This window comes from Sphaerodactylus townsendi, linkage group LG07 (genome assembly GCF_021028975.2).
Source record: "Sphaerodactylus townsendi isolate TG3544 linkage group LG07, MPM_Stown_v2.3, whole genome shotgun sequence".
NCBI classification, from domain to species: Eukaryota; Metazoa; Chordata; class Lepidosauria; order Squamata; family Sphaerodactylidae; genus Sphaerodactylus; species Sphaerodactylus townsendi.
In genome coordinates this window covers 112,964,110-112,985,837 of record NC_059431.1, presented here as the reverse complement: position 1 = coordinate 112,985,837, position 21,728 = coordinate 112,964,110, and the positions used below count along the sequence as shown (strand labels likewise).

Sequence of the window (21,728 nt, the reverse complement as noted above, 5' to 3'; positions counted from 1 at the left end):
GGTTCTGAGCTGTCTCTGAGGCCCATGTGGAGTACGAAGATGGCAGGCAGCCTGGGCAGAGGTCTCAGCCAAGGACAGTATCCAACTCTTATCCATTTGCAACCCAGAGGAGATAGCATGTAAGGGAGATAGGAAGGTGGAGAGAGGGGAAGAGAGGGGGAAAGGGGATCCCCCAATGTTGGCAGGCTGAAGCAGACCCCCGAATCATGCCCCCCAAAATCAGAAAGATTTGGGAATTTCCTTTTTGGCTCTTTTTAATTTTCCTCATTTCTTTTTCAGGTGAAAAAAACCCAAATACCAATGAGGTATTTTTCATTCCCCCCCCCACCCCCCAGTTAGTCAAATGCAAACCTTACACAAAGCTTCTATGTCCGTTGAACCTCTTAATGTTGTTTATGTGAATGCTGGAGGAGAAAGTGGAAGAACAGTATTTACAGTACAAATTAGAATTGCCAATCTCCAAGTGGTCATGGTATATACAGTGGGTAGGTGCACCTGTAGAGAAATATAATGCTAACTGCACTAATGGCTCAACACTCAATTATAATGTATCATTCTTAATTAATAAATATTTCTCCAGATAGTAGTCTCTTTTTTCTAGAAGTAACAACTTATAGACCTTTCCTTTCCCAATAACAAACATCAACATGTAGGATTCTGCGTGCCATCCACTACCTCAGTGAACCACTCCCGAGGGATTGTTGCTGATTATTCATTGAACCACCGTGCTGTCATTGTTAGTATCAATTGTTGTGTGTCCCCCATTGAACTTGAACTTGTCCCCGTTGCCTACGAATTGGTTCTGGGTGGTAGTCAGTCACCAAATCTGGATGCCATGGCATCCCAGCTGGATGGCAGTCAGCTGGTGGTTGGCCACTCGTAACATCTATATTAGAGGCCCCAGCCCAGATGGCAGGCAGTGCTAGAACCTCTACTGGGCAGTACAGTAGACAACAGTAGAACACCAATATATGGATGGAATGCAGACTGCAGTGTGGAGGAGATTCAATCTTGAATTTTGACGGAGACTGAATGTGGACCAAGGATCCTGGTCATAATAGGATGGGGAAGATATGGCAGTAGTAGCAGACCATATTATAGGCAGAGACCAAGATGCAAGAATGCTCGATCTCTGTCTGACCTGCGTCCTATCCTGCGATATTCAGGTTGCAGGTGGAGTCCAAACTGCTCTGTCAGTGTTGATGAATGCCAGGTCAATAAATAATAAAACATTGGTCCTTTCAGATTTTCTCAAGGGACAGAATATGGACCTGACCTGCATCATTTAGACTGGGTGGGATATAAATCCAAATAAATAAATACACTCTTGTAATAATAAATGTCTACCTGCCCCTCAGTACTGACCGATAGGTACAAGATACAAGATGGATGCAAATGATGGATTATATAGCAAAAATAAAACAAAATTCTCCCTCTAATAACACTGTTCTGGTAGGCGATTGTAATGCTAGAGCGAGAGCAGATGGCAACTGTAGTTTGGATTAGCATTTATAAATCAATGGAAACAAGATGTACAAGTTTCCATTCTGTACAAGGCTTTCCGATGCCATTTGAATGCTTTTGAACTTTTTGATACACTTCCCCCTCCTCATACATATTTTGTCTGAATTATGAATTCACTACATGATCCTAGGAATAATAATGATTGTCCTTCCATTGACCCCAAAATAATAGTGATGACATAGTTGGTAGAGTATATTTCTTGATTTTTGTGTACTTCCGCCTTCTTCCATGCACATGGGGTCATGACATTTTATCTTCAGAACACTGAAGAGAACAAGATGAGACAAATGAATTATTTTGGCTGCAGGTTGACTTTCCAATATAAAAATTATGAGCTGTATCCCACAAACTTTTGCACTGAATAAAAAGAGAGAGAGAGATGAGAATTGCACCTTTTTTTCATTCTGGAAAGCTAGGCTGGGCAGAATGGGACCTGATTATTGAGAAAAGCGTGGTACAGGGGCTGCAAGAAGAAGGAGAAATTGCACAAGATGGAGTGCAAAAAGGATATAGGTTTCCAACCCTGTGATAAAATCTATTTTGCATGCTCACTGAAGCTAATTTCAGGTTAACATCAGCTGTCTGAGTTTTTCCACATCATTCAAAGGTGTAATTAAAAGTTTGGACTAAATTCATCTGTATTGTAGAACAGGTCATGCCGGATAAATGCAACCCTTTGGGGAGAGATCGAGACTAGTTCTAATCACTGTCAAAATTACTGGTTTCTCCTCCTTTTAAGTTAGTTAGCATTCCAGGGACACCCTAACACAATCTATCCTTAACCCCTTATCTGAATTATGCTATAAATAATTCCAATTCTGATGAGAAGAAGAATTAAAAGAAAGGCACGGGTGTCTATCTTTCATAGGATCATTTCATCGCTTTGCATTCTAAGGTATGTTTTCCTTGATGCTTTCATTATTTTAAACACCAAAATCCATACTTCTGCATCAAAATTCTCCCCTTTCCCTAGTAAATGCAAGCATCTAGGAACATAGAATTGAAAAAAGTCTTATTACAGAGGTCTGGGGGAATTGGTGGCTATCCCTTTTGTTACCCAAAGTAACAGGACCATGCCCTTTTTTAGAGGAAAGGAATTACCAGGGACAGACCTTGCTTGTGAGAAATTGGGTAAGCTTAAGGTCTTTGTTGCCAGCACTTTTACCAAAGCTCAGCCTTTGCAAAGAGTCTGCAGGAGAGCAAAGAAAAAAAGTTTAACAATTTTTTCTTATGAAAGTAAAATAAAAAAATGTACAAACATACAAATGTACCCAGCAGAGAATTCACATAGTCCTAAGATTTTGCATAGAGGTCCGTGGACGGGTTTGGAAAAAATGAGAGGCTTTAGGGAAATGAGATAATTACACAAGTGTTGGGTGGTCCCGACTCAAACAGAGTCCAACAACTCATTTGAGCTCTGTTAGGAAAGGAGAAAGACAATGTTTTGGGGACAATATAAACTTTTTTAAAAAAAGATGCTTTGAGAAGTATACTTTGAGCACTGTGCTGGGTCAGGTGGCTAATTATAGAGAGAAAGCGGGTCCTCAGATTATGCTAAGTGACCCTGATCTCCCCAGGACAAGGAGACTCTAATCTTCAGGAGGGAAAACAAGGGAAGGACACTTAATCTGAGTGTAGAGCAATCCAGCTAAGTGTTGGGTAGTTAAAATTAGTGACTGGACACTGGGCAAAATGTTCTAAGCTCGGGAGTGCCCAGAAATAGTGGGAAGCTGATTCAATCATAGCTTCTAGATGCATATGCAAAGCAAGATGGTCTTTGGAAGATGATAAGAGATTAGAAATATAAGGTTATTATTAGGATGCTGTGTGTGTTCCCTGTTGTATGGCCATGTTCCAGTAGTATTTTCTCCTTACATTTCAGTTGCATCTGTGGCTGGCATTGGAAGAAAATACTGGAATTTTAACTTCGCTCATGCAATCCAGAAAACCCACAGCATCCTAATGATTCAAGCCGAGAAAACCTTCAACAATACAAGGTTAGTATTTCTGGTGGAAGTTTCTTGGTCAGGAGTTACATGAGCATACTTTTTGTTTCATGGAGCCATGCAGACCAGGGGACTAGCTTTCCTGAGCTGGAGTATTATCTCTTCTTAATCTCTATAGGAAAGGGAGAGTCAGGTTATTTTTCAAGGCTAATGTGTTGTAAGAGCTAATCCAGACTGGTTTTCTTACATCCTATATGGGTGACACTGAGCCAAGGCACAGAATGAGCACCCCACTCCTTGGCACTACACTGGTAGATACTCTGCAAGGTTGGTGGGATGGATAGGAGAACATGCGCCGAGAAAGCAGAGCCCCATCCCTCATGGTTTGCCTGGTAATACTTTATTTTTTTTTTGGTTCAGTTATGCCCTACAGCACTTTTCCCAGAGAGGATCCAAAAGTAGATCTCATCATTCTCCTTTCCTCCATGACATCCCTGGGAGAGAAGTAGGGTTGAGACTGTACCCAGAAAGAATGCATAGCAGATAGAGATTCCAACCTTGGTCTTCCAGATCTTGTTTTAATACTATTTATTTATTTATTTATTTATTTATTTATTTATTTATTTATTTATTTATTTGTTTATTTATTTATTCAATTTATATACCGCCCGATCCCCGAAGGGCTCTAGCCACTATACTACAGTGGCTCTTTTGACAAATATTTTTGAAACATTCTTCATGCTAAGCCATGATGTTTTTTTCTCTACTGCAGGCTGTTCAGCTCATCAGTGTTTTGGAGAGGGAATTTGTGTGCAGAATTCTCAAAATATTTGTCTGAACTTCAGCGCCGTCTCTTTATATACCTTGCTGCTGAGTTGAAGTTTATTGTGTAGGAAAATGTTGTTGCTTTGAAACAACATCTGTTTGTCCTGCAATGAGAGCAAGGGGGTCTAAACATATTAATCCCTGATCTGTTTGGCCCAGGCTAGCCTGATCTTGGCAGATCTCAGGAGCTAAGCAGGGTCAACCCTGGTTTGTACTTGGATAGGAGACTACCAAAGAAGTCCAGGACTGGTTTGCAGAAGCAGCCGATGGCAAATGACCTCTGAACATTTCAAAATCCTTCAAGGATGCCATAAGTCAGCTGCAACTTGTCATCACTTTCCATCACCACCGAGGAATATTCATAGAAAGATATGAGCAAGAAGGAACCACTGGCACAGATTTAAGTGTCATCCCTAGTACATTTTCCAACGAGGGCGCCCTATTGAGTAGAAGAGTAGTCCTGCTTACAACTGCTCCTGCAAACAGTCATCTGGTATTTGTGGATGGTTAAGCAGAACTATGCACACAATGCTGCGTGGGAAACATTGGAAACTTCAGCTGCATGGGAATGCGGTTATCCAGATTATTCTGGTGCTGAGTCTGTTTCTTTTGTTCCTGCATCATACCATTTGCAAAGAAACACTTATTCTGTTTGCACCACAAATGATGACCCTATTCCTCATGAGTTTCATCAGCCAGGGCACCTGGTCTTTGGTCAGATAGTCTCTCACATCTTCTTGTACGAAGAAACTCCCTCATTTGAGGAACAGCCCAAACAGATGTTTCTGGGTGTGAGGCAGTGTGTATGGGACTTACTCTCTTTTTTTTCTTTCTGTAACAAGTTCAGATGATCATAAATGAAATCACAATATTAAGTAACCCCTTTATTTATTTGGTTATTATGTATTTAAAACATGTTGATCTTGCGTTTGTACTTTAGTTAGGACCCATCAAATGGCAAATATTTTAAAACACGTGATCAGCTACCAAAATTATTGTTTTGATACACACATGCAAATAACTCAAGCAAAAGCAAACAAACAAAAGGGGTCAGTAAAGATTATGACAGATGAAACAGAAAAATCTTCACCGGCTGGAAAAAGACAACAGTCAAGGTGGATAGAGGAATCTCCACAGGGAAGGGAGTTCATCATGCTAAATTACCATGATGATTGACAAGATGCTTCCTTAGGTTTCCATCCATCTAGGCTCAGATGACAAGGGTGTCGGGCTGGCGAACATGGAAATAACAGAGACCATTAGGAAGTCCTAAAGCAGTTTATTTCTACAACTGGCGGTAGAGTAACAGAGAAAGCTGAATCCTAGCTCTCCACAGCTTAGATCCAGCGATTATACCCACTTTCAGGTCCCCCCCCAGTTGATTCTCACCAAATGTGTTTCACAAAGAGTATACCATTTGCACTACAGAGCTTCAAGAAGAAACCTGGGAGCGTTTAAGCACCTTCCATACTTAGGAGGGCTGGCGGCAGGGAATTGCCAGGGAGGGGAGAGGTAAATGGAAACTTGTTACAGGAAGCATTTGTAGTTCCCACATTAAGACTATCCTAGCGCTGACAGGCGTGGACCTGACATTCTGCCCCCCTTAAGACCTCCCCCCCCACCTGAAGGCGATCGGGGTAGGCCCGGTCAAATGTATTCACCAAGCGAGGGGCCAGAACATGATCAGAGTCAACCCATTCGTTGTCTCCAACCAGGAAATGAGTCCATATGATCAAATACCTTAGCCCGGCCCGGTGCGGAGGAGTCTAAAACTTCCTCCACCTCATGAGTGCGGCTCCCCCTGCACCATTAGCGGGTGCACGCCCGGCTGAGGGTGCCAATCATCTGGCAGGGAAGCCCAGCCCTTTTGAGGAGGCTGCAATGAAAAAAACAGGGTGCCACGAACTTCAAGTTTTTAGGCAGCAGTAATTCGACTGTCACTTCATTTATCACTCTGAGTACCAGAAAAGGGCCTATGTATTTCTTCCCCAGTTTCCTGCACCCCTGTAGCCCCCCTTAGGACTACCTGGTAGACAAATACGTCCAGTCCCCCACAGTAAGAGTCACTGTTTTGCAGCTATTTTTTTTCAACAGGAGGCCTGGGTCCACCTGTCAAAAGCCTCACCCTGTTCTTCTGCCAGCTGGCAGCAGCCATTATTTCTTACAGCCTTGAGAGCCAGCGTGGAGAACTGGGCTTGATTCCCTGCTCCTCCACATGAGTAGTGGACTCTTATCTGGTGAACTGGATTCGTTCTTCCTCTGGTGACCTGGGTTAATCACAGTTCTGTCAGAACTCTCCCAGCTCCACCAACCTCACAAAGTGTATGTTGCTGGGAGAGGAGGGGAAAGGAGTTTGTAAGCCACCTTGAATCTTTGCCAGGAGAGAAAGGAGTGGGAGTATAAATCCAAACTCCTCTTCTTCAATTGGAATGAAGTTTAGGACTACATTGGATTTGCTCTTCAGTCAACATTCTTTAACTCTCCTTCCAGTTCTGTTCCCAAAGTTTTACCAGCACATCTTGGCCTTGGCATTTGCTGTGAAAGAGATCAATGAGAATCCCTTCCTCTTACCCGAGAACACTGCCAGAGGCTTCCCACGTAGCTCAACTGCTACTACCTTGCAAAAGATGACCTACAAGGCTTCGTTGAAGCTTACTTTCGACACAACAAAAGAGCCTCCCAAATTTCCAAGTGTGAAGCGTCCCAAACAGTCTGGTGGCTGTCATTGGAGGACAAGCTTCGGAAGCCTCAACCATTATAGCCGCCATTTTAGTATTTACAAGATTCCATGGTGGGCTATCCAGGTGGAAATAGGGCCGTTTCACAAATATTACTGCATGCCAAGCATGTGGCCTAAAATGCTTGCTTGCAACGGTGCTTAATTTTCCCCTGTGTTTTGTCCTCTCCTCTTTCACGTTTCCACTTCATGGAAGACTCTTTAGGTTCTCCTTTTCCTGCTTCCTTCTTTCCTTCCCTACCACCAGCTGACTCACCTTCACCTACACACTAGTCTTCAGATTTCCATCTTCCCTCCCAAAGAAAAGTGCTTCCTAAGTTGCAAAAAAGTCATGCTTGATGGCCATTAGGCCCATGTTGGACAGGTCCACTGGTCCTGAGGTCCTGAAGCAAGTGGTGGGGGTTGCAAAAAAATCACTGCTGGCCAGACTGGCTGGCAAGTCCTCCGCCATCAGAGAACATGACACAGTGGGAGGACTTTTTCCAGGGCTGTTCTGGCCTCCCAAGCCCCTCCACTTTGTTTTACAGAAACTAAGACTTTAGAGACAATATTGTTGTAGTAGCCTAGCAAGCCTACTTTACCCCCCATAGCTGCAGGGTACTCAGTAATTATTCTTTTTTTAAATTCCAGGTTTTAATTGGTTTATTTGTTTAAACTATTTATACCCCACCTCTGTATCGTCCATGTTGAAGGCAGCTTACAAAATACAATAAAATTTAATACAGTACAATAACCCAATATAATGTACCTGAAATGCCGAAAGATGCACAATGCCATAAAAATTAAAATGCAATAAAATGCACCTGGCGAGATTTAAATCGCACCAACACTGCTATGACCTCAGCTGTTGCAGTGAGGATGCTCACGTGCCATTTGATATGAAAACATCTTCTTCTGACCACAGAAGGAAGGAACATATCAGGCTTTGATAGAAAACATGTTCCAGAGCCTAGGCATCACCCCTAGGAAGGCTGTTTCCCGAACCCTACCAAATAATAACCTGCTGTTATTCGGAGATTAGCCAAATAGGAGCTCCATAGAGTAGCTGTTAGCTCTCACGCCCGGCTTGGAAGACTTGCAGAGCTGTGGGAATATATTGGTTACCCCTGGAGTGGCAAAACCTCTTAATGGTGCTAATGCTTGATTGAGCTCGGGCCAGTGCATATTGTAGATGAGTGGACCATGACAGGTTGTTGTTAAACCAGAGTCCTAGCCACTTGAGAGTTGTTACTTGCTCAATGTAATGGCCCTTTATCTTCCAGGTTTGCTTTTTTGTTACTTTTCCCAAAGACCAGAATCTTAGTTTTATCATAGTTCACCTGCAAGTCATTTGCCTCACAGGAAGTCGACAAATTTATGCAGGAGTCTTGTTAAACCCACACGAGTGAGGGACAGTAGGGCTGCATCATCAGAAAATAGCAGAAGAGGGACATGCTTTGGTCCGATCTTAGGGAGCTTTCATACCCATCCATCACGGGCTGAGCTATGGGGAGATCATACAAGAAAGATGGTGAATAGTAAAAGACTCACTTGCCAGCCTTGTTTTTGACTCCTTTTTTTACCCCTGGACCGGGTTTGATCAAATCCCCTATGGTCTTTCACCTGGCATATGTTTGGAGTGTGCAGTTGTTTAATCAGGAAGAGGAAGTCTTGGAGTGCGATGTTAAGGGCTGCAAGTTTTCTCCAGAGTTTTTCTCTGTTCACCGAGTCGAATGCTCCCTTGAGGTCCAAAAGGCCACACTTAGTTTGGAAGAGCTGTTCTTGGAGTGTTTATTAGCTAAGTGGGCCAGGACCTTGGGCCTGCTCTGAGTGTTGATTTCCCCTTGGAAAAGCCCACTTGTTCAGGGCCGATTAATACTGTTTTTGCTTGACCCATAACTCTAATCTAGTCAGGAGAAGCTTAGCATATAGCTTTCGTATAATAGAGAGCAGGCTAATGGAGTCGATCATTTGCTGGATCGTTTTGGTCACCTTTTTTTGAATATTGGGACCAGCACAGAGGGAAGTCCATGCCTTCAGCATTATACCCCTTTTAGTTGATCCTTGTAAAGAGATTTGCGAGCAAGTCTGCCCACACCATTGTGGGTTACCCTACCAAATATGATGATGGACTAGAGACCTAGCCCTCTGGGATGATCTTAGTGAACAGGAAGGTTTACAAGGGAGTTGGTGATACCTTCCAGGTAACATGCCCCAATTGACATGGAAGGATTTATAAGAACTAACTAGCACTTTGAGATTGGGCTCAGAAGCATCCTGATAGCCATTGTACTTGTTGTTGTAGTAAAGGGGACAGAGGGTCCCGGTACCTGGCTCCTGTCAGCAGTCTAGCTGCTGTGTTTCATACAAGCTGAGAAGCTTCACCAGAGGCTGTTTTCAGAGAGGCAGAGCCAGAGTAGAGTGCTTTACAATAATTCACACTTTAAGATTTGACCTAATGTGATGTTTCTGCAAACCAGGGGTTTTCTTCAGGTTTGTAGCAGAAACCCCCTCCCCTGCCTGTCCCTGTCTCCATCCTTTTTTTAAAAAATTCAGTGTAGCCCCAATTCCTGGATGTAGAACTCCACAGATGAGAGACATATTTGAGGAAAAAAAATGTAGATAGTGATACGGTAGCTGGGTAGTATTTTGCAACTTGTCTAAAAAATGCATTAACTTTTTTTCCAGTTCATTTTTGGAACATTTCCCACACTGCATGGGAGCAAAATACGATTCCCTTCCTCATATGAGATGGTCCCAAATGAAGCCTTCTGGTACATGGGAGTTATCCGATTACTTCAGCATTTTAGATGGATGTGGATAGGGCTTATGGCTGCCGAAGATGATACTGGGGATAGGTTTTTGCAGGCAGTGGTGCCTTTACTTTCCCAACATGGGATCTGTTCTTCCTTCATATTAAGAACACCAAAAAGGACTTATATGGATGAGTTTCTTAATGTGATTCAAATGCTACAGGAACAATATTCAATTCTTGTGAAGAGCAAAGCCAACGTATATTTTGTATATGGAGAGGGTACACCTCTACAGATTTCTTGAGAAACGATATTCTTGACTTCTGAAATGTATTAGTTTCCCCCTCTGCACAAAGTGTGGATTATTTACTGATACAGATTTTGGATCACTGTCCACTCAAAGGATCTGGGATATAGAAAACATTCCATGGGGCCTTATCATTTTGCCATTCATTCAAGATCATTTAGATTCCAAACATTTGCTTCAAGGTTATAAGGCCTGGGTGGGCAGAAGGAGACGCCTTCATCCAAGAATTCTGGGAATGGGCATTAGGTTGTTCATGGAAAAAAATTCCGATGTGCATCTGGAGAGCCAGACACCCCTGCACCGGGGAGGAGAGGCTGGAGGACCTTTTCTGGACTTTGAAATGAGCATGTCTGGCCACAGCTGTGTGTACAATGCTGTCTATGCTGTTGCTTTACAGGCCTTGCACAGCTCCAGATCCCGAGCACAAAAGATGGGTGGAGGAAGGGAAGCTGCTATATTGGAATATTCAGCCTTGTAGCAGGTAATCAAACCATAATGGTTTTCATTTTAATGCAAGATGGCCCCTCATCCATAGGTAGAGGTTGAAGTCCAGTAATAGTTCAGCGTATAACCTTCGGAGTGTTCTGCGACATGCTGATTTCTAGTTAGCATGCATGTCTTTATTCATGTAAACATTTCTTAACACTTCCTTAAACTAGTTGGTTAATATGTTCTTGACTGACTGTAAAGTATGTGAGTCAGGACTGCCAGTTCTGTAGCATACGTTAGAGGATATATACACCTCTATACTGAAGGTGTTCAGCTGCGATCCATTTCCATGGCGTCTGCCAGGCAAACAATCCCAATTTCATCACTGTCTTGTCTCAGCCTTTGCATTACCTTGACACACTCATCCATTGGTTGACAATATTTAGGGGCATTTGCTTCCATCCCAGTTGATTTATCAGAGTCTGGCTAAGTCAAGACTGTCTGCCTATTAATATGTACTCCTAAATGATGAAATAAAAATGATTCCAAAAAAAAAAAAGAAAGAAAGGAAAACGAAATCTTCAGGGACTGAACTGGGACATGGGAAGGTTTAATTCTGCTTGCCCAGTAGTATTCAGAAGTGGATTCCCCATTGCTGGGATCTATCACTCCTTTCAAAATTGAAAAGCAATATGATTTTTTTAAAAATCAAAGCACAAGATCAACCATAAGTCACCCTGCATAGATGTCAGACTTGCAGCCCTGCAGATGTTATGGACTACAGTTCTCATCATCCCCTGCCAGCATCATGCTGGCAGGGGATGATAAAGAACAATCCTAACATCTGGAGAGACTACGAGGATTTGACACCTGTGCAGAGGTTCAGACAAAGACTCTCCAGAGGTGGTTTGCCATTGCCCACCAGTCTGCATAGCAACTCTGGATGTCACTTGCCAGTCCCCATATACAAACCAGGAGGCAGCCTTTCGGGGCGTGGTGAAAATGGAATTAAGCCTGGTCTCTCGGTCACGATAACAACTCTTTGGAGCTCCAGATCATTAAATGTTCCACTTGATGAAAGGCTCTGTCTTTGCAGATCTGTCAGTATTGAAGATATTGCTCTATTCTGCTCCTTGAATATATATCTTAGGGAAAAGTTCTGGGGAAAATTTCACTAACATGGTTGGTTGGCTTATCAGGAATAAAATGGCCTTCTGGTGATGCAGAAATTCATAACGAATGAGATTGTGTAGCACATGGCCTGTTCTGCTATTGTTCCTTCTGAACTGGTTAGGAATGACACAATACATTGCAGGAAAAAATAGATATTTGGGATTACTTGTTTATGTAATAATTTCATTCATTCATTCATTCATTCATTCATTCATTCATTCATTCATTCATTCATTCATTTATTTATTTATTTATTTATTTATTTATTTATTTATTTATTTATTTATTTATTTATTTATTATTTTATTTAATATATTCTCACCACCCTTTCCTGAAGGAGCTCAAGTGATGAACAATATAATATCATATATAAAACATACGTATAATTTAAAACAATTGCATTCTAAAACAATGTCTCACGAAACCCATATGCAACCCTCCCAGAAAAGAATAATGGGTCTCCAATGATGTTAGGGGACCCCTACAAGAGCAGGGGGGGGGGAAGGCATAGTAAATTTTATTTATCATAAATTTTTTATTTATCATAAACTGATCATGGAACCATTTTTAATTGCACCACAAAGCTTTCAATAACTCATTTTCCTTTCCCCCATTTTCTGGTTGAATCTAGTTCCATCGCTTCCTAAGGAACATCTTTTTCAACAACAGTGCAGGTGACACTCTGCATTTTAATGACCACGGAGAATTGAGTGGAGTTTTGCCATGTAAATAAACTGGGTGACTTTTCCCAAATGCCTCATTTGTCAGGAGTAAAAGTGGGAAAGCTGGATCCACAGGCTCCGCCAGGTCAACAGCTGTCTCTGAATGATGCTCAGATTGTTTGGCACCAAAGCTTTAACCAGGTGCGAGGGAGGGATGAAGATGTCTCAGCCTATAAAAGAATGTGAAAACTCCCATTTCAAGCATTTCATAGTTCCACCCCTGAGTGGTGGGGTAACTCTTTGTTAACTGGTGATTTTTTCAAGTTGGGCTAGTCCCAGGGCATTTTTCAAAAAACCAAAAAGCTTCACCCAATTCCTAATATTGGCTTTTTGGGGCTGTTTGAAAATTTTTGGATCTTTTTGTCATGAACCTAAAAAATTCCTGCTTCCCAAATCTTGCTAATTTTTTTAGCACAATTCAGCTTTTGGGATCTTTTCAAACAGCTGCCTTTTGGCGGTTAAAGACCTGCCAAAATATTAAGTATTTTTCAGGGTTTTTTTTCTTTTTAGCTTTGACCAAATGCCCACATCTAGTTCCCACTGACTGGTTTGCTGAATTGTGCTAGGCAGCGTTTAGTGTATAAATCATGGGGGGGGGGGGTCCTTATGGGTAAGCATTTGGATGTGGGGACATCTCAACATCTCCATATCTACATTTTTTCCACATGTGCATCCTAACTATTGAAGAAGAAATTATGGTTAACGTTTGACTCTTATCAGTCCATCTCCAAATGTAAAGATGAAAAGAAAATACTGCTTGTGTTATGTTCAGATGGGGATATATAAATTAATAATAACCCTTTTGAAATCACTGAGGCGCTGTATCTAAAATGGCGTAACTTCTCAATTATTTTCAATATTAATTCACCCATTCAGTTCCTTCTCCCAGCTTCTACCCTTATCCTGTGTCTTTTCTCCATCTGGATCCCTTATTTCCTGGCAAAATCTTTTCAGTAGGGTTCTTATTTTCTTCTTTTTCTAGCAGAAATGTCTGTGGGATTGATTTTTGTGTGTCCTAATTGTGTCTGGGGCTCCTGAACAGGTGCTGCCTATTTCTGTGTGCAATGACCCCTGCCGTCCTGGCTCCAGCAAAAGAAGGAAGGAGGAAGAGGTGTTTGCTGCTATGACTGCGCTTCCTGTCCAGAGGGGACGATCTCAGGCCAGCTAGGTGAGTGGTACAATTAACAGAGATATGAATCATTTTCCACAACAGTGTTCAGCAGCTCCAATACGCGTGCATTCAGTACAAGGCTCTTTCTGCTGGGCTAAAAACAAGCGCCAAAAGCGCCATCCCCAGGGAGCTGTTCACAAGGCGCTGGCCCGTGGCCATGCCCACCCTCACTCCCCAGTGAGGCGCCAAGCGGCTGTTTCCCCAACTCGCTCCCGAGGCAAGGTTTTGGGAAACAGCAGCTTCCAGCTGCTGCCCGTGCGGTGACTGGCGGCTGGGCACCATCCCTCCCACCTTTCCCCGAATTGACTACCACCTTCCTGTCACTTTGTCACCAGTGCGTCACCGGGGAGCCCTGGGGACCGCCCTGCCCTCGACCCGATTGGTTTCGGGACCGTTAAAGTGGAAGGTCCTGGGGGTGAATTACGTCATGTATATGCCGACCCGACCCCCAGCGTGGCCATGCGGAAACAGCCTAAGATCTGAAAGAAATTGGAAGAGCTGTCATTCATAACTTTTCTTCCAAATGAGGAAGCACAGGTACTGTCCTGGTACATATCCTGCCAGTGTTCTGCCAGCTGCATTGGCTCCAGGTGGGGTACCGAATTAGATTCAGTGTTTTGTTGCTCAACTTTAAAGCCCTTAACAGTCTGGGGCTGTCATACCTGTGTGATCACCTCTCCAGATTCCTACCGAGCCTTGCGCTAAGTAATAACAACCTACTAAAGTGATCCCTGCCCCAAAGCAGTCCGGCTGAGTCAACCTTGAGCCAGCTACTCAAACCAACTTTTGAGCTACAGTGCGCTTACCGAGCATATCTCCGCTAATTCGTAATAATTTGTGATTGTTCCTGATGGAATCCAGCCAAACTTCTTCATGCCGTTTGTCAGTTCTGAAGCTTGCAGCCCCCCTTCCACCTGCTCTTGTGTCCATGCCAGATTACACCGCGTGTTTGGATGATCAGGTGGGAATCTTCCCACCTTTTGAGCAGAAGAAAAAGCTGGATAGATGCGCCCCGCCATCCACTTATTGAACTGAAGGTAATCCTACAGCCCCCAGGAGGCAGCACAGCCAAAACCACGGCTTGGCCGAGTAGATGCAACTAAAACTCTTTGCTGAACTGGTACTTTCTTCCTGGATGTTAGTTGAAGTGCTGAAATGTTTATATACACCTTCATTTTTTCAGAGCCGCTGATGCCATTGTCCAATGTCGAAGGCAATTTTAGCAACTACCGCCATCAATACCTTCCCAAAGGTTATCACCTATCTCTCATATGAAGAACCACTAGGCTTCACATTAGCTGCGTGCTGGCTGTTGCTGTATCTGGCACAGCTTTGGTGTTTAGAATCTTCCTGAAACACAAAGGAACATGCCCATTGTCAAAGTAACAACCTGAGCCTCACCTACGTTCTCCTCGCTGCTCTCGCTACTTTGCTTCCTCTGCTCTTTTGCAGTTCATTGGAAAGCCTGACAAAGTGCTTGCCTTGGCCTAAAACCCGGCACTGCTTTTGGCCCTCGTCTTCCTCTGTGGCTGTTTCCCACTCATGCATGGCTCCATCACTGTCATTCTGGCCTTCATATTTTCCAATAACATCCCAGGGGAGGACATGGATCATGGCGAAAAGTAGCCCATTACATTACCTTTGCATGCTGGGCCGGCATATGTACTTCTTTTGTTCCAGTAGCCTCCTTTCCCCAGATGCTGACACACGTTCAGTGAATGAAGAAATTGTATTGCAATGCAATGAGGGTGCCGTGTCAATGTTCTATTGTGTCTTGGGTTACTTGGGCTTCCTGGCCATTGTCAGTTTCGTTGTGGCTTTCTACGCCAGGAAGTTACCCGATAGTTTCAATGAAACCTTAAAATTTATCACTTTCAGCATGCTGGTCTTTTGCAGTGTGTGGATGTGCTTTATTTTCCAACTTCTACCTGAGCACCAAAGGAAAATATATGAGGCTGAGAAACAGTCTATATATCTTAGCCTCCACTGCTGGTTTGCTAGGATGCATTTTTTCCCCGAAATGCTATGTTATTGTTCTAAAGCCAGAGTTAAATAAGAGGGGAAGCAGTTGATAAGGAAAAAAAGATGAATGCATTTCGGTTTTGTGCAGTGTTTTCTTCTTAAGCCTGCCTTGCTGAAGATATCTTTTAGGAAACCATGCAGATTATCGGGTTTTCTCACTATAATGGGAGACCTCTCATTAATCTGTTTAGTTACCTGCTGGCCCCTATAATCCCTGCAGAAGGGCATGGAGAAGGAAAGGGATGCTGGCACTGTGATGGCACCCTGATGCCTTTCCTGGTTTTCCACAATGGTTTTTACCATGGAGCTTTTGCAAAACCCCACAGCAACCCATGATGTTGTGTTTGGGTATCATTGGAAATAAAGTCAATGCACCAGCATCATGTCAGACCACCATTCCCCACCCACTAAATGCTCTCTGGACCTAGCTTTAACCTGGCAGCCCAAGAATCCATAACCATCAAAGACCAGTGAATTCTCACGGAGAATCCATTTTCTTGCCTCCAGGTTTCCTAGATACTAAACTGACTGATGTCATGCACCTAGTTAAGAGAGGGGCGCCAGGCCATGGAAAGCACAGGTTTGATTCCCCATTCTTGTTGTGGAAGCTCACTGCATGACTATAGACAGAATCATGTGTACTTTCAATGTACCTCTCAGGACTTTTTGTGAGGGGGGGGGAGGCAGAGAGGAGAAATTATGCAAGCTGCTTTGAGTGTCCACTGCATAGAAAGGTGGGGTATAACTTAATAGCAAAAATAAATGCTATTTCAAGGTAAGACAAACATCCTTCGGACCCAGAGCCCACCATGTATTTTTAGTGCAGCAGGAGGCTTCCACTCAGCCAGACCTGGCGATATTTAAATCTTGTAAAAGTGAGGCTCTCAGAGAGACCTGACTGTCAGATTGTGATGAATTGATGGATTAGATGATGTATATTGGTCGAAAATAAACCCTGTTTAGATCCATGTACTGCTGTGTTGTGTCTATGGTAGCGGGGGTGGGGAGTGGAAGCAGCTTAATAAACTTACCCAGTAAGGGATCACTATAAGGCACTTTGCATACTTGCACACTGGGGGTCACTTGATGGCTCTTGGCATACACATACTGAACCTACTTGCTCTGCTTGCCAACCCTATAGCTCCCTTGGCTGGTAATATTTATCAGTAGTTAGAATACTGAATTAGCACATTGTCCTCCTGCTGACAGAGTGGCACCAGTACTGGATGAAGCGACAGCAAGGGCCACCATTAGTTTTTTTTGTGAGGGGGAACTATGACCAAAATTAGAGTTATAACAAACGTCATGCCCCCTCCCCACCTTTCTCCCCAGTGGAGACCCATATGGGCCTGCATGGTCTCCTCTCCACTTTTTTTATACTGATAACCAGCCTGGGAGCTTGAAGTCATCCATCAAGCTTCTATCACAGAGGCAGGATTCCAACATGGCTCTCCTAGGTCCTAGTCAGACACTCCACACAGACTTGTATAGATCAGGAAAGTGGTTTTGTCACAGAGAGGATACTTGTCTGGGCTGCCTGCACTTGTTCAGCTTTACTTCCATTCCACATGGTGGAGGGACTTTCTGGAGCAAATTTTGTAGTGATTTAATGTATGCCTCAGACAACGAGAAGGACAGGCGGGCAGGCAAATCATTTTATTTTGTATAAATGATGCAGGTATATTTTAGACTATTTATTGTTGTTTTAATTGAATATTGTTTTTTACTGTTGTATTGCTGCCCTGAACCCTTTGAGGATGGGTGGGGTAGAAATTTTTAAAGATAAAATAAATACAAGTACACTACTTGTTGGACAACCCTGATCCTTCTCTCTGTATGATAGTGGCAAACTTTCTCCTGGAAATCACTAAACGCCAGTAGATTTCAGCGCCGACCTGTATGGTATATGCTTTTTTAATCTGTTTTTTATTACTGTTGTACTGTTATCTATGCCAATAAAAGACTTCTTAAAAAAATAAAAGCCGTACAAGCTAGCATACATAAAAAACAGGTTTCTAGAAAAACACATATGTTGAACAAATCATTCACTAGTCATTGATGATCCTGATAGCCAAAAAAAAGTGAAGAAAAACAAAATTATATAGAGTGATTCCTGAGTTTATGAGGTATCAAAATATGTTTCCTGAGGAACTTAGCTCCACACTAGCTAGTCTTATGCAGACATGGTTGTCCTGTTAGAAGGAACCCTGAATTCTGTAAATATGTATGTGAGGAAATCAGGAAAGGATATTGCTGTGGCAGTCCTTTTCCTGTAACACTCAAATTATGGAATTAAGTTCTCCTGTGATTTCTATATTTGGAGAGGGGTATTGACCTATCAAGAATTGGCACCCCCCCTTAAGAGGTCTGGGATTCTTCTAATGACAATTTAATGCACTGAATAATCCAAAGGCAAAGTAATGCTGAATTTACAAGGTATGCCCGACTGCAGCAGAAATTAAGTTTAACAGATTACAATTAATTAGAGGGAGTAGTACAGTTTTTTGTTCTAAAAAGAGACCGCTGCTTAGAATTGACTCTTAAAGATGAGAACAGCATCAGTTAAACTCTTATTACAGCCAATCATATTCCTGAAATGAGATTTGGTCATTGTGCTGTTAATTTGACACAGATCAGAAAATTTCATCAACTTAAGCAGGTTCAATTCTTAGAAAGGAGACCACAAAGAAAGTCTCTGCAGAGACATCAATGCTTAACCCCCTCCCCTGCTCACTTGTCTTAAAAAAATATTGGTCATCATGGATCATCTTAGCTCAGTCCAGGCCTACAACAATATCACAAGCATAAAACATGAAGAGCATGTAGAGCAGGTCATGTAAGAGCAGGGTCAGTTCAAACTAGATGAGGCGAGCTGCGGAGCACATCATATGTCGATAAAAATGCATGTGCATGTAACATAAGAACATAAGAACATAAGAACAAATTCCAGCTGGATCGGACCAAAGTCCATCTAGTCCAACTCTCTGCTACTCGCGGTAGCCCCTCCAGGTGCCTTTGGGAGCTCCACATGGCGGATGGCCCGGGAATGCAATGGCCTTCTGCAGCTGTTGCTCCCGATCACCTGAATCTTGTGGTGAATAATAATAACATATTATTTAGGATGATAAGTGATGAAAGACTATCTAGAATGAAGATGTATATCCACTCATTTTACAGAGAAGGAACACTGAGGCTGAGATTAATCTCAAAGGTAATCAGTGAATTATGACAGCTCACTGAAAACACTGTCAGACTCTGGTCCAAAATGAAGAAACTGTAGCTGCAAGCTGTAGATTTTATTAGGAAACCAAAGAGTCGCAATCAATAGACGATTCTGAAAGGCACATGTTGAGCACAAGCTTAAATCTCCAATGTTAGAAGGGCAAGGAGGATGATTGAGGGACTGGAGCACCTTCCTTATGAAGAGAGGCTGCAGCGTTTGGGGCTCTTTAGCTTGGAGAGGAGACGTCTGAGGGGGGATATGATTGAAGTCTATAAAATTATGCATGGGGTAGAAAATGTTGACAGAGAGAAATTGTTCTCTCTTTCTCACAATATTAGAACCAGGGGGCATACATTGAAAATGCTGGGGGGAAGAATTAGGACTAATAAAAGGAAACACTTCTTCACACAATGTGTGATTGGTGTTTGGAATATGCTGCCACAGGAGGTGGTGATGGCCACTAACCTGGATAGCTTTAAAAGGGTCAAACCTGGGTGATATTATCAGGAGAGTCTCCTGAAAAATCCCTGAAATTTCTGTGCCACTAGCCTAAAAACTGCACCTCCTGCAGGCCAAAAACGAAAACAACACTGAAAATACAAAAAAAATTCCCAAAAACAAACCTGCATTTTTGGTACCCACCACAAGGGGGCGCCCTGGGCAACTGCCCACATTGCCCAATGGGAGGAACGCCTCTGTGATTGCCATATAGAGAAATTGCTGAATCTGATTGATAAGTTAGCAACCACTGGCACAGTTCTGGAGGAAGAACTGAAAATTGGACTGCTTTTAATCTCATTGCCTGAGAAATATTCAGCTTTTGTCTCTACTCTAAAAACCTGGTCACCTCCAGAGGGAGTGATGACGCAATAAGAATGCTGAGACTGGCAGCAAGCCATCTCACGCTGCTTCTTCACACAGACAAAGGGATTTTACTCCTAAAAATCAATTCAACTTTTGTTTAACTCACATGGTACAAACCAATGAACAAAATAAGCCTTGGATTATTGATAGCCGGGCTTCTAGGCACATGACTTCAGATGTTGCTTTGTTCAATGAATTAGACAGAGATGCTGGATGCAATGTGTATTTAGCCAATGGAAAACAGATTCCAATTAATGGAAAGGGCAAAGTTACTTTACATTGCCAACTGGAGGATAATGGAACTGAGATTGTGGCAGAAACTATACATGCCAGACCTTGCAGCTAATCTGATCAGCGTCCCCACACTGTCAGAAAAAGGATTTGCTGTTCACTTTGAGAATAATGTGTGCACTATCTCGCGCGATGGTGAGCTATATTCCACAGGTACCCTAAGAAATGGAGTCTTTGAACTGGACTGTGAGGAACCACAAGCCTGCACAGCCAAGATAACTTCTACGCAGCAGTCTTTGGAGCTCTGGCATAGGAGGTTTGCCCACTTTCATAAATAGGCCATCCTGAAGCTGAAAAGCAAGGACTTGGTAACAGATGTTTCTATAAAAGACTGTCCCAATGATAACCAATTGTGTGATTGTTGTTTAAGGGGAAAGGGAACTAGGCCTTCATTCCCAAAGCAAAGCCAAAGACGCTCTAAGCAACCTCTTGACTTGATTCACTCTGATCTATGTGGACCTATCAAGCCAGCATCAACTGGTAATAACACCTATCTGTTGTCTTTCATTGATGACTACTCGAGATACACTGTGTGTTATTTGCTAAGAGAAAAGTCGCAGACTGAACAGAAACTAAGAGACTATGTTGCTATGGTATCTAATAAGTTTAATAGAAAACCCAAGCGTATCCAAATGGACGGAGGTGGTGAATACAATTCCATTTCTATAAACAATTTCTTGAGGGAACATGGGATCCAACACAGACTTACTGTGGCCCATTCTCCAGAACAAAATGGAATTGCTGAGAGGAAAAATCGTTATATAATGGGCATGATTCAGTGCATTCTCACTGATTCAGGCCTTCCCCCACAAGCACTGGGGAGAGGCAGCAATGACTGCAGTTTACCTACAAAATAGATTGCCAACCAAAGCCACAGAAGCAACTCCATATGAGTTATGGCATGGCAGGAAACCAAATGTAGAACACATCAGAGTCTTTGGATGTAAAGCTTATGCTCACATACCAAAAGAAAAGAGATCCAAGCTAGATCCTACTACCCAAGCAGGCATATTTTTGGGCTATTCTCCAGAAAGTAAAGGATACAGGATTTTTGATCCAGAAACTAACCAAATTACTATAAGCAGAGTTGTGCAGTTTGACAAGCAACCCAGAGATGGCAAGCCTGCTGTGATGGATCACCATTAAGAAGGAGATGGCAATAGCGACCATCTGATCCTACATCGCCTAGAGTCCCAGGATGACATCACCGTGCAGATGCCAGCAAATGCTCAACCTGAAGAGGGAGCAGCGGTGGAAATCCCAGACCTGACAGGTGAGGCAGAGGAGTCACAGACTGCTGCAGAGGCAGACAGACCTTTGGCCCTCAGGCGTTCATCGTGGCCTAACAAGGGAGTTCCAGCCGAGAAACTTACCTACCTTGCAAGGGTGCCATCACTGCATGAACCAGTTTCATGGGCTGAGTTACAGCGAATGCCTGAACCAGAAGCAAAGAAGTGGAAAGAGGCAGCACAAGAAGATATTCCTGCACTACATAAGAACCAAACATGGACTCTCACTAAGGGAAAGAACGCTGAGATTTTATCCCAACTTAACAAGGAAGTAGAAGTCAAGCACCTGGGAGATGCCAGCTTTTACCTGGAGATCCAAATCGAACGTGAACCAGATGGAAGCTATCTTCTTAGCCAGAAGCAGAAAATATTGGAACTGCTACAGAGTCTGAACCTGGAAGGTGTCAATCCAATGCTTACCCCAGTGAGTTCTGATTTCTACAGACAAGTAGTATCTGATGACTTGCTACCTG

General features: G+C 42.9%; 1 protein-coding gene across 1 annotated transcript in view; it reads right to left on the bottom strand.

Moving 5' to 3' along the window:
* The window catches only part of LOC125437067 (vomeronasal type-2 receptor 26-like), a 464,990-nt gene that overhangs the window by 68,973 nt on the left and 374,289 nt on the right, over positions 1-21,728 (bottom strand). The window lies entirely within an intron of this gene.